The sequence below is a fragment of the Hipposideros armiger genome, unplaced genomic scaffold (assembly GCF_001890085.2).
Source record: "Hipposideros armiger isolate ML-2016 unplaced genomic scaffold, ASM189008v1 scaffold_287, whole genome shotgun sequence".
Taxonomy (NCBI): Eukaryota; Metazoa; Chordata; class Mammalia; order Chiroptera; family Hipposideridae; genus Hipposideros; species Hipposideros armiger.
The window spans coordinates 1772124-1784205 of record NW_017731637.1 but is presented as its reverse complement, the minus strand read 5'-3'; positions in this window follow the sequence as shown (position 1 = coordinate 1784205).

The following is a 12082-nucleotide window of genomic DNA, read 5'->3' as shown; positions in this document are numbered from 1 at the left end:
GAAATGCTGACATTTCATTATTTTTTAAAGCCAGATAATACTATATATACAAGATTATTTCTTATTTTATAATATGTGTATACATATACATATATAATAGAACATATATTCACATAACATAATATGACATATATATGCAAAAAACCCCAAAAATATACCAAAATATTAAGAGTGGTTGTCTATAAGTTATAGGATTATGTATGATTTAGAAATTTAGGATATTTTTCCATTCCAACTATTCCACAATGAATATATTTTTTATTTAAAATCAGAAAAATAAATCCACAGTTTAAACATTTTTAAGAATTGTAACTTTCAAAGTATCTAATCTATTTTCTGGAACACTAGCAAAGTTTATGTTGATAAACCCAGGACGATAAATTGGATCATTTTGCAAACTATTCACTTTGCTTTTTTGACCACATGCTACCCTAAATCTGCAGAACTGTCTCTAAAATAAAAGCCGCTGATTACAACTGGGGAAGTAACTCGAAGTCTTTTTCCCTTAGTGGGGCAATGGCATTATCATTGCCAAGAGGTCACTGATGCCCAGGAACAATCTGACGGTGCTCACTTGCTTACAACTCCATTAAACACCCTCTGTGACAGGCCATGTGCTAGGGTGGGGGGTGCTGCCCAGAAAGCCTAGAGATGTCAGTTCTGGCCCAGCCTTTGACTTGCACACACAGGGCGGGCTTAGACAAGGAACTGCATGGACTGATGGCCCTCAGCTCTACTTCAGCTCTTCCTGGATCTACACAAAAGAATGAAGTGTGCTGGAAATGGTGGCTGTATGAGTACATCATGGCAACTACAGGGGCAAACAGGAACATGTTTTCTTCTTACGATTTTGATATTTTTAAAAGATATTCAGTTGTTTAAAGCAAAAACAGGGCTGCACTAAATATCCATACTATCTATTTTAATTTTCATAATCACCCAATTGAAATAGATACTCTTCTCATGTACACTTTACGGGTGAGCAAACTGAGGCTCTACAGGACCTGAAATATCTTGCCCAAGGTCAAATAAATGCATCATTTATATTCTGTTGCTTCATGTCATTGATACAGTACACAGTTCCTTTGCTAAAAGCATGTGGAAAGGAAAATAAAATGTATTGAGTAATTACTGGGTTTAGCTTCTTGTTTAAAAAAAGAAGAAGAAGAAAACTTACTGGAACACATTACCAAGTTACTCATAAATCTAAATATGAAAGTCTATTTAAAAAAAAAAAAGATGGTGTCTGATTCACTGAAAGAGAAATGACCTGAGAGCTAAAGGATTAGGACAAAGACCAGTTGGGCTTTATGAGCATTTAGATGACAAGTAACTGGATTTTCACAGCAATGGCTAGAGGAGAGAGAACAACACTGTAAGTAAATCTTTGTGTTTCAGGTTGTGTAGTTTATAATTTCCATTTAGATTAGGAAAAACAAATCAATGGACACAGGATAAATAGCAACTGCTCCTTACCCTGCACTCCTCCCAAGTAGAATTTTAGTCAAGAAAATGAATACATTTAAAAGAATACTCATTTTTTTCCACTAAGTTTAATGGTACAAATCTCTGTGACTGGACCTGAGCCTTTCAGAAGACCTCAAATACTGCACAGGTTCATGAAACAGTGTATAGATTTTCCTCCTTATTCAATAGTATCAATGCTGACCAGGGGAAATCACGCATGAACTGGTGTGTGTGTGTGTGTGTGTGTGTGTGTGTGTGTGTGTGGTTAAGCAAGAAACTAGTAGAAGTTTGTTTTAAGAAAGCTAACATTTATTAAGTACTTGTAATGTATCAGAAACTGCACTACACATACAAATATTTTTAAGTACCTCATTTAATCTTCATAAAAATCTACATAAGCAGTACTATTATCCTCTTTTACAAATAGGAAAATAAAGTTATAATGAAATCAGCATTATTAATAAATAATGTTTTGAGCATTTATTATGGGCTAGGTTATATACTAAATATTTATATTATCTATTTTAATTTTTATAATCATCATATTGAAGTAGATACTGTTATCATTTAGCACACTTTACAAATAAGCAAACTGAGGTTTAGAGACCCTGAATATCTTGCTCAATGTCAAACAACATATGTTATTTATACTCTCTATTGCTTTGTGATCTTGACAGAGTACAAAAATTAGTCCCCATTAGTCAGTCCTCAGCGTGTCTCTGAGAAATACATACCAATACCAGACAGACAAATTCTAATAAGTTAGTTTTTCATTTATGATAATCAGTGAAAGGCTGGGATAAAGAAGATTCTGGGTCTTCAAACTTACACCTCGGTCTACGAAGGGTGCCTGTTTTGCCTTCGTTACCATAAAAATGTGATGTACACTAGTGTTTGGGCACTGGGGAGCTTGATGCTGGGAATCAAGAAGAATCTGATTGAACATGAAGCATTTGAGGGTTGAACCTCAGGCAGTATGGATGTAGGGCACAAAATAGAATGCAGTTGTGCTGCACAAAGAGCTGTGGTCATCATAAGGGTAGCTAACTTCTCTTTGCCAGACCGGATGTCTAACCCTATGTGTTAGATGCTATTAGTATTATGCTTATTTTATAAAGAAGGGAACTAAGGCGCAGCGAGAAGTATCCTGCCAAGGCATGTTGCCGGTCAGTGGCAAGGAAAGCGTAGGGGTCTCCACGTGTCTGGCTCTGAGCCCCAGCACCAAATCTCAGATAGACTGCATTTCAGAAAACTAAAGTGACGGAAGGCTGTTGGCTGAGGAAGAGAGACTGGATTTATAAACCAATCTGTTTCAGTTTGTCCTCATCGTTAACTTTGAAAAGGAGGAAACCAAAAACAGTAAGAGGAAGGTGAGGATCTGTGGAAGAAATCAAAATGGATAAGACAGTATAAAGAAGAAAAGTCAATGAATCGAATGTGTTACATAAATGTTAGCTTGGGAAAAAAGCTGTTAAATTAACACATGAAATAAGAATCATGGTGTCACAAGGATTCTAAAAATTATCTACCTTATTATTCTCGTTTCTGATAGTATAATTCAATGTATAATTGCACAAATGGTAGGTTTGCATTTTATTTAAAGACTTCCCTGGAACTACCAACCTTAAAGTTTGATGGTGAATTGCCTACTGAAACAAGTTTGAGAAAGACATCACTCCTGCAGCTGGGAGGGTCATATGACTCAAAATAATGCTGACAACTTCATTGGGAGCTGTAGTCATGGACAGCCAGTTTTCTTTCTACCCGATTGCTTTTTTAGGGGGATTCTAAAAATGATTCTAGGTACTTTCCCTCTAGCATCTTTGCCACAAACATTTTCACTGCATAACTAATTGGCTGTAAAGCAATTTTGCCATAAAAACGATCAAATAACTGGTTGACAGTTTGGTTTTTGTTTGTTTGTTTGGTTTCGTTTCTCCATTGATAAATTAATCAACCACAGTAAAAGAGAACAAATAACTAGTTGACAATTTTTGGAACTTTTATTTTGGGCGGGGGGGGGGTTGTTTGGTTGTTTTTTGGAAAGATTTGGTTTCATTTCTCCATTGACGAATCAACCGTTTTTGGCTGACTTAATATAGTTAAGCTAGTTGTCAGTTTGGTTTCATTTCTCCACAGATGAAGATCTCACACTTATTCCCACTTTCATCTTATATATAAATCTTAGCTAGCCCTTATAACAGTCTGTACAGTAATGAATAGACATGGTGGTGGTGGTGGTGGTGGTGGTGGTGGTGGCGGTGGTTTTAAAACAGCATTTATTCCAGGTGACCATGATTTGCCCCAAAAGTTGTTTTCTTATTTGAAACACACAAATTGGGAGGAAAAAGAGAGGCACAGAGTTGAACCCACATTTCCCATAGAATGAAGACAAATGCTTAGGTACAATCCACAAAATAAAATCAGTTATTTGCACAGCTTTGCCATGATTCTACAGTTCAAACATTTTAAATGTACTCAAATATATTTTTTTAACAATAAAGTGTTTTTAAATTTTTGATGTCTGATAATACAAGCAAAGAATTAACAGGAGCAAGCTTGTGAGTTAGCAGGAATGAGGTTAAAATTTAACCGCTTAGCTCTAACTCCCCTGGCCAGCACTGCACCTTCGAGCTGATAAGCACCCTGCATTTATCAAAGGTGAGAACAGAACAGCCCCCAATCACAACAGCAACCTCCTGCAAGTTGACATCCATCATAGATGGGAGCAGGATTGTTCCCAGAAGAAGGCAGTTGTAATGGCAGCCCCACTGCAAGCTGACAAACACCCTACATCCTGCTTAGAAAAATATAAAACTTGGACTAAGCAGAAATCAGCCATAGCTCTATCTATCAGACTACCCTGGCAAAACTCCTTTTGCCAGTTCCAAACAGAACTCTCTCTCTCTCTCCCTGCCTGACTTTCAATGAAGCTTTTCTTGTTCTTGTAGAGTCTTGTGAATGCTTTCACGGTCTGCAAATGACCAGGGGTTAATTTTATACCAAGACAATGTCCTTTTTTTCCCCATATTTCTTTTTTTTAATTAAATAGTTTCAGATGTACAAAGCAATGTAATAGTTAGACATGTACACCCCCTACAGTGATAACCTCCCCGCCCCCCAGTGATGTCCTTTTTAATATCCTTCTTTTATTTTTCATGATTTTATCTTTTTTTTTATTTAGATTTTTTTATTGGGGAATTGGGGGAGGAGAACAGCGTTGGGGAATCGGGGAAGGGGAATAGAGATGTTACTGTCCTTTTGTTCTTCAGTCTAGCTGTGAAGGATGTCTCTTCACTAGCCCATGTTGGTATTATCATTGCACTCTTTCCAGGTGAGGCAGATTGGTCACTGGCCATTGGACGGCCACTCATGGCTGCCGGCTGCCGGCCGTTCATGGTAGCTTATGGGAGCCCACTGCAGATCCACTGCAGCCTATGCCGCCATCGCCGGTGACTCACGGCAGGCCAGCTCCAGGTGGAGCTGTTGTTCACCATCTTAGCTGTAGAGGGCACAGCATTACTGGCCCTAATGTGGGATCCAAACCGGGGCCCTGCTGCTCAGAGCTAGCATCCCAAGCCAACTCTTAACCAACACGCCACTCGGCCGGCCCAGATTTTATCTTTTTTTATGGCGAAATTTCCTTATGCTTTATGGCCAATTAGTTATGTGGGTGAAAAGGTTTGTGGCAAAACGCTTGCGGTGAAGATGTCTACAGCAAAGCTGCTATGGCAAAAATACAGAAAATAAAAGTACAACTGACTCTTCGTTTTTGTTTTCTCTCATAAATCATTAGTTAGAAAAGGGTGTAATATTTTGCAACTGTAATGCATCCACAGAATCAATGTAAAATTTAAGGCTTTGTGTGTGTGAGCATTGGATCCATTTGAGCAGTCATTCCACAATACATCGTGAATCTAATAAATACAAAATGTAGCTAATATAAGACTCAGCTAAGCTGCAGGTATTATTGAATATATTATTTCAAATACCAAGCTTGTCTTTTGTAGTTAGTGCTTTTTTTATAGTTAGTTCTTCTTGTGCCCTGATTAAGTGATTTATGTTGACCTCCAAGTATATGATGGCGCAACCCTGGTGTCATCAGCACCACACTTTAACCAACTGAGCTAACCGGCCACCCTCTCCTATGTGTTTTTTTAAAAAGGCTTATTGTACTAAAGAAGGCTTATTTTTCACACTAAGGTCGATGATCCATCTCAAATTAATTTTTGTGTATTGTGTGAAATAAAGGTCAATGTTCAGTTTTATTCCACGTGATATCAAACTGTGCAAGAACCACTTATCAGAAAGGACCATACCTTCCCCCGCTGAACTGCAGTGGTACCTTTGTTGCCAATCAAGTGGCCATATATCTAGGGGTCTGTGCTTGGATTCTCTCTTTTGTTCCATTGATATATTAGTCAATGAAAGCCTGTAGCATTAACTAGTGAGTTATATTGTCTTTCTGAGGTTGGAAGGAAGAGAAGGCCTCAGTTTAACAGAGTTTAGTATAGTAACTAAATTACAAAGCCACACATAAAAGTTTAAGAAAATTTTAAGGTGAAAAGATATATTGCATAAAGGAATATTTCATGGATGAAAAAATTATCAACATGGAATTATTCCAGTCTTTTCTCACAATGTGCACCCAATAAAACAAATTCTGTATTTGCCTGTTCAGTTTCTCCCACACTGTTAGTTCTAACATACAAGGAGTCTTCCTTGTTTGGGAAGGGTTTAAAAATTCATCTGTATAATAAAAGAGAAAATCCAAAAATTGTTTGAGCTGTGTATTGAGAAAGTGTAGTTGGCACTGAGGTGGGGGTGGGGGCGGGTGCTTGGGCACAGATTCTGGGTGTAAATGAATTGGAGAGGATGGAAGAAGGAATGCCAGAGGTGGAATAAAGAGTTATGATTGGGATCACCTTTGACGATCCTCAAGAAATGCAAAGAAAGGGTTTTGGTTGCATTACAGTTATTGTTGGCTTTTGAAATGTATCTTAGTAAATTTGAAGCCATTTAAATGTGATAAGAAAGAAAAAAATGGAGTCACAAGCACACAAGTTGATCTAGGGAAATTGTGCTGCTTTTACAATTATGCCCACTGGAAACCCAGCCAATCCACATAGACAAGGTGGCCTTATTTCATATGTTTTTCCAGATAAATGTGATTTCATTCGATTGTTTTATTTCCAATAAAAGCAAATTAATAAATATTTAAGTAAATTCAGCACAATTTTCATAACATTAGGAATTTTATAATTACAAATCAGTAAACATTATTTATCAGACTATATCCTATCTGGGTTGATAGAGGTGAAGAGGAGAGTTTAATTTGCACAGTGTGATCTAATTCCTCTTGGTAGTGATCTAAAAAAAATAATTGCGTGTTACCTAGATATCCCTGAAAAACTAGGCTGTGGACTTTTAGGGGAAAAAAATCTCCTTATATCCTAAGGAGGGTTAGAAGTATCCCAGAGCTGGAGAGAAGCACACTGAACCCTAACTTGGATTGAGGTCACTCCCTGGTAACTGTTCTACTGAATTAATCTAATAGGGTAGGGGAATAAGTGATGTGTCATTTTATCAAGATGACATCCGTGTGCTGTTCCAGGGGCTCCTTTGCACTTTGAAGAGATAAGAGAAGTGACTTAGGTTGAATTTTTTAGAAGAAAAGGTAATTTGTTTTAGAACTTTTGTAGTAAAAACTCTATTCTGATAAAACTCCATTCAGTTTTGCAAATGTTTGCTGAGCCCTCACTATGTGCTAGGTTTGGTGTTCAATGTTGTGGAAGCTGCTGTGAGTTGAGTAACTCAATGCAAGAAATAGCATTTAGCGAGAAAGAGGGGTGCTTGAGAGTAAATTCTGGGTGTAAACAAATTGGGGGGAGGGTAAAAGGAATGCAGTGAAGAGGAGTGAAGAGTTAGGAGTGGGATACCTTTGATGATCCTCAAGAGAAATATGAAGAAGGGGCTTTGATTACATTTGAATTATTGTTGGTTGTTGAAATGTGTTTAAGTACATTATTTTACTTCCTTAGTCTCCCCCAAAGTCTTACCATAGGAAGGTAATTCTATTGACAGAAGAGGAAACAGAAGCTCATCCTCATATCCTCTTCATTCTCATCATCATCACCACATGATAGCTATAGTATGTTCAGTACCTACCATGTGCAAAGCACCATTCTAGGTGCTTTACATGTTACTTAACTCTCATAACCTGTCTATAAAGCATGTGTTTTGGTAAGAGTAACTACCATATACCAGATGCTTCCTGTGTGTGAGACACTGTGTGCTAAGTACTTTACATTTATCATCGCATTTATACTATACAATGACATGTGTATATATATGCTATATTGACAAAACAAAGACTAGAAGAATCCTGTGTTACTCTCTCCAACATCAATTTAAAGAAACCTAATTTATTTATCTGCAACCTTCCTTCACATCCCCAAATTATACAAACCAAGGCATAGTGGTCATTTTTGAAAGATCTGATGTTCTTTGCTTGATGTCAACCTCAAGAAAGTTGGGAAGCCAATCCCACTAAAGAATCTGGAAAGAAGGAATCTCAAAGCCTATTTGGTAACTGAGCACACGGAGAGCAAGACGAGGCAGAGAGTTCTGAGCTGAAAGTACCGTCTGAGTAATGGCCCAGAATGAAGCAAGCACTCAGAATGAACGGCTAAGGACATTGCCACAATGCTCTCTGTCCAGGCAGTTGGGTCCCCCCAGGAAAACACTCAGCTACTTGAGGATGGAAAGAGCTTTGTGTATGCCCTCCAGCTGCTCCCTCACCTCACAGGATCTGAAAAAAAAAATCAATGGTGGATGCTCACAAGTGTTTCTGTTTAGACCTTTGCTGCTCAAAGTGCAATCCATGGCTCGGCAGCCTTGGCATCACCTGGGAGCTCGTTGCAACATCCGGGCCCCACCCGAGAATTATTGGATTGGAATCTGCATTTTATCAAGGTTTAATGTGATTGCTATACACATTAAAGTTTGAGAACTTATGAGTTATTAGGTCATCAAGAAAGAAAAATGCAAGTATCAGTAGGCTCCAAACCTGATCACGTCCCACTGTTCAGAACCTTTCAAGCTCCCACTGCCCTCAGGATAAGGCCCCAACGCCTTAATGCAGCCTTAGATTCTCATCTCCAGCCTCCTCTTCTCACTCTTCCGTTTACATTCCAGGCAAGCTCAACTTACAGCAGCAACACGAAACCAGCCAGACTTTCTTTTCGCCCTTTGTGTTGCACATATTTCTGCTGACTGAAATAGGACTGTTTTTAAAGCCAAAAAATATAGCATTAGTTAGGAACAGTGAACATTAAAAAAAGGCCCACAGGCCCACAGGGGGCCTAGTGAACACGGCTGGGCCAGTGCATCAGCTCTGCACACAGCTTAATTCAAGAAGCATGTCTCTTCCCAGAAGGGTTCTTAAGTCAGCAACTTTCAGCTGATGGTGTTGTTCAAGGGACCTATTTATTTACACTTGGTTTGACTCTGTGACAGCAGCTCCAACTCCAGAGAATGATAATAGGACTCTTGGGAGCCCTTCTAAGCTGACCAAATGTTGTAATGATTCATTGAAATGCTCTACTTGTCTTGCCTTCTTCAAATAGGCCTAGTGTTTAGTGTTGCACATGATATGGGTGCCAGCTATGTTACCAGAATATCACAGGCTCTTTCACTAGCCAGCCTAAAGAGCTTCTAATCACCTCAGAGTAGAAATGAAGCTGCTTCTATGAGGGAAGCAAGTACTGTGTGCTAAGACTAGGCATTGATTTTTCAACTGAATCTACATTTTCCCTATAAGTAGAAAAGAGAGCCAGATACAATCATCATAAATTCTCTGTTACTGCAAGTCCATATAATTTAACTACCAATTTTTTTTATAGTAAAGGCATTCATTCACAAATAGTTAGTGAGAGAGTTGTATAATCCTTAAAGTTTTCAGACTATAAAAATGCACCAATCGGGCCGGCCGAGTGGCACATTGATTAGGAGTTGGCTTGGGACGCCAGCTCTGAGCAGCAGGGCCCTGGTTTGGATCCCACATGAGGGCCAGTGACACTGCCCTCTACAGCTAAGATGGTGAACAACAGCTCGACCTGGAGCTGGGCTGCTGTAAGTCTCTGGCAACGGCGTAGGCTGCAGTGGGGCTGGCCGGCAGCTAGTGTGAGCTTTTGTGAGCTGCCGTGAGCCGCCGTGAGCGGCCGTCCAATGGCTGGTGAGCAACTGCCTCACCTGGGAAGAGCGCAATGATAACACCAACATGGGCCAGTGAAGCAACATCCTTCACAACTATACTGAAGAACAAAAGGACAGCAACTTGTCTGTTCCCCTTCCCCCATTTCCCAACACTGTTCCCCTCCCCCAATAAATCTTTAAAAAAAATGCACCAATCATGTCTCATAGACTCTATATTTTGCCAAAAATCACCTATTCGACAAATAGTTTTAAGAGCCTGTATTATGTTTAATGCACTTTGATGTTGAGAGAAAGAGAAAAAAAATGAGATATTTCCAGGGGAATCCAGAAAACCAATTGGCAGGGATACTAACTACACTGCAGCTCCAGAAACTGCACTTTATCAGTGCAACCAAAATCAGTCTCTTGGGTTCTGTACTAGTTTCCCACTGCTGTAATAGTAATGGTTCCCTATTATACAGTTACAATAGTTTCCTATTGCTGCTTCATATTACTACAATTTACTGGCTTAAAAGAATATAAATTTCTTATCGTACAGCTCTGGAGGTCAGAAGCCTGCAATGGCTCACACTGCGCTAAAATCAAGGTGTCAGCAAGGCTGCTTTTTTTCTGGAGATTCTAAGAAAGAATCTAATTCCTTGTCTGTTCCAGCTTCTAGGAGTTGCCTGCATTCTTTGGCTCATGGTCTTCTTTCACCTCCAAAGCCAGCTATGAATGGCTGGTCAAATCACTCACATTGCATTACTCTGACTCTCCTGTCTTCCTCTTTCACTCATAAAGACCCTTCTGGTTACATTGAGCCCATGTGAATCATCGAGGTTAAGCTCCTCATCTAAAGGTCAGTTGATTAGCAACCTTAATTCTATCTGCAACCTAAAGTCCCCCTTGTCAGTAATAACATAATTACAGGTTTTGGAGACTAAGATGTGGACAATTTTGGGGGACCATTATTCTCCCTATCATAGGATCTGATTTACTCTGACCAAATTTCCTGGAAATTAATATATAAGCAAGAATGATAGTTTATGATTATTTACCATGAAAAATATAACTTTGGGGGAGTGGAGTAGGTGGGAATGCCCACATTGGCTGCTCAGCACATTCTTTTTTCTTAGGCAAATTGACACAGAGAATCTATTTTTAAATAGATGATATCTTGGAGAGCATGAAATCAGAGCATCAGATCAAGCTGAATGGCTCTAATGGCTGGTGAAATGAATCAATAAGAGAATAGCTGTTGGGGGCTGGACGAGTGGCTCGGTTGGTTAAGAATGCGAGCTCTGAACAACAGGGTTGCCAGTTCAATTTCCACATGGACCAGTGAGCTGCACCCTAGCTGAGCTGCCACTTAGCTGCCAACAGGTGGCAGGATGGCTCAGCTGGTGAGAGCACGTGCTCCTAACAACAAGGTTACTGGTTGGACACCTGCATGCAATAGTGGGCTATGCCCACCCACAACTAAGATTGAACACAGCAACTTGAGCTGAGTAGCTGGGAGCTACTGACAGGCAGCTGGATGGCAACTGGACTTGGAGCTGAGCTGGCTGCACTTTCCACTAAGATTGAAGGACAACACCTTGGCTGTTCTCCTTCCCCAATTCTCCAACACTGCTCCCCTCCCCCAACTCCCCAATAAAATCTTTAAAAAAAAAATAAAACAAAACAACAACAAAAAAATCCAGCTGTTGGACCTATCTGTAATTTTTATTGACACTTGAGACCAGTGTCTATTGATATTCATTGTACTGGTACATTAATTTTTTTTTAACTTAATGTGGAAAAAATTTATTGACAAATTAATTTGTATTTTGTTGTTGCTGATCATTTGTTGAGAAATTCACTTGTTTTGTCCTTATTGCTTTGTAGAAAAATTTGAATACATGAGACCACTTTTCTCTCACCTCCCTAAAGAGTGTCAGTGGGGCTTTGAGTCCCCTAGGGCTTTGTATTTAGCTAAATTGTGGTTCTGTGGGATGGTAAGCAGAAAGGCTTACCTGAGTGGAAAGGAGTTACCTGAGTGGAAAGTAGCTTTTTCAAGTAAGAGCTAAGAAAAAGGGTTTTTGTTTCTTTTGGTTTTGTTTGATGGGAAGGGCAACAGGGTCTGTGATAAAGAGACAGACTCTCTCTGAAAAGATAGCATTTGGATGCTGAGTGACTGAATTCATGAGAGCCTAATGAAGGATCCCTGCATCCACACTTGGCATAGAGTGTTGGAACGGCCTACATTAATGGACTTCAAAAATCAGAATCTCGGGCGGGCCGAGTGGCGTGATGGTTAAGGACTGGCTTGGCCAGAGGGCCCCGGTTCGGATCCCACATATGAGGGCCAGTGACACTGCCCTCTACAGGTAGGATGCTGAACAACAGCTCAACCTGGAGCTGGGCTGCCATGAGTCGC